Source organism: Neovison vison, chromosome 3 (genome assembly GCF_020171115.1).
Source record: "Neovison vison isolate M4711 chromosome 3, ASM_NN_V1, whole genome shotgun sequence".
Lineage (NCBI taxonomy): Eukaryota > Metazoa > Chordata > Mammalia > Carnivora > Mustelidae > Neogale > Neogale vison.
In genome coordinates, this window is record NC_058093.1 from 189,575,719 (window position 1) to 189,577,529 (window position 1,811).

The 1,811-nt window shown below is 48.5% G+C and overlaps 1 pseudogene; it reads left to right on the plus strand.

Annotated features, from left to right (window-relative positions):
- The first annotated feature begins 222 nt into the window (after positions 1 to 222).
- Positions 223 to 341, plus strand: LOC122903918 (annotated as a pseudogene).
- The last annotated feature ends 1,470 nt before the right edge of the window (positions 342 to 1,811 follow it).

The window sequence follows — 1,811 nt, forward strand, 5'->3', positions numbered from 1 at the left end:
GTACAGAATGGGTATGACCACAAGGCATCAGTAGCCCAAGAAGGCCGGGGGCCAATGTAACTATGAACGAGAGAGATATGGTAGCTAACCAAGCCTGAACAAATTAAGGTAACAGTAGGGTATGAGAAAGTTCAGCTTCCTCCAGCAAGGGGAGGACGGTTCCATGTTATATAGGGTGTCACGTACACTCATCTGAGAATATCGGGTAAGAACCTTATGATTATCTACGGCCATACCACCCTGAAGGCGCCAGATCTCGTCTGATCTTGGAAGCTAAGAAGGGTCGGGCCTGGTTAGTACTTGGATGGAAGACTGCCAGGGAATACCAGTTGCTTTTGCTTTGATCTCCAAGAGGGAATTTCTTGGGACGGTGGGCTACTGCAGCCTGTGGATGCTACCTTCACGGAGATGGCACAACCTCTCTACGAACTGGCTAAGGGAGGACTCACTATGGTAGAGTGTGGACAGCTGAAGCAGAGGGAGCATTTCGGGAATTACAGACAGCCTTGCTGAGTGCCCCAGCATTGGCCATCCCAGATGTAACCAAACCCTTCCAATTATACGTGGATGAAAAATCGGGAGTGGCCAAAGGAGTTTTAACTCAGACTCTGGGACCTTGGCGAAGACCAGTGGCCTACCTTAGTAAGAAACTAGACCCAGTAGCAGCTGGGTTCCCTCCTTGCCTCCGCATAATTGCCGCAACAGCCCTCCTGGTTAAGGATGCGAGCAAATTAACTTTGGGCCAAAATCTTGTTATAACCACCACACACGCGATTGAGGGCCTTCTCCGGACTCCACCAGACCGATGGATGACGAACGCCCGAGTAACGGGGTATCAGGCCCTTCTCCTCAATGAACCAAAAGTGGCCTTCCGACCCCCAGCAGTGCTAAATCCAGCCACACTGCTGCCAGAAGAGCTAGCTGACCATCCACACGATTGTGGGGAGGTCTTAACCCAAGTCACAGGAATAAGGCCGGATCTCAGAGACATTCCCCTCCCAGATGCCGAGATGACTCTGTTCATAGATGGGAGCAGCTACATAGTCAATGGAAAGAGGTATGCAGGGGCCGCGGTGGTTTCTCCTGAGCAGAGACTCTGGACAGCAGCCCTGCCACATGGAACTTCGGCACAGAGAGCGGAACTAATTGCACTCACGAAGGCACTGCAGATGGCCAAAGGAAAAACCACCAACATCTATACGGACAGCAGGTATGCCTTTGCTACACTGCACATACATGGGGCTATTTATAAAGAAAGGGGCCTATTAACAGCAGAAGGAAAAGGAATTAAAAACAGAAGAGAAATATTAGCTCTCCTCCAGGCTATTTGGGACCCGAAAGCGGTGGCTGTTATGCATTGCCCAGGACATCAAAAGGGGGCTGATCTGATTTCAAAAGGAAACTACTTAGCAGATCAAGCCGCAAAGCAAGCAGCTCGAGAAAAAGTGCAAGAACTAGTTACACTCCCGGCTCCAGCACTACCAGAAAAACCAAACTATTCAGAAGAGGATTTAAAGTATTTACAGAAATGGGTTGAATTAGACTATGAAGGGGACGGGGCCAAGACAAAAATAGGAAAAATAATTCTTCCTCGAAGACTAGGTAAGAAGTTAGTAGGCCAGATACATCAGGGTACTCATTTGGGGACACGAAAACTCAAGGAGCTTATAGGCAAGCAGTTCCAGGTTTCTAAATTAGGTCGTATGGTTCAGGATGTAGTTGATAGATGTGCCCAATGCCAGGCAGTTAATGTAGGAAGAACTAAAATGGGAAGAGGGAAAAGAGAAAGAGGTAAGGAACCAGGAATTTAT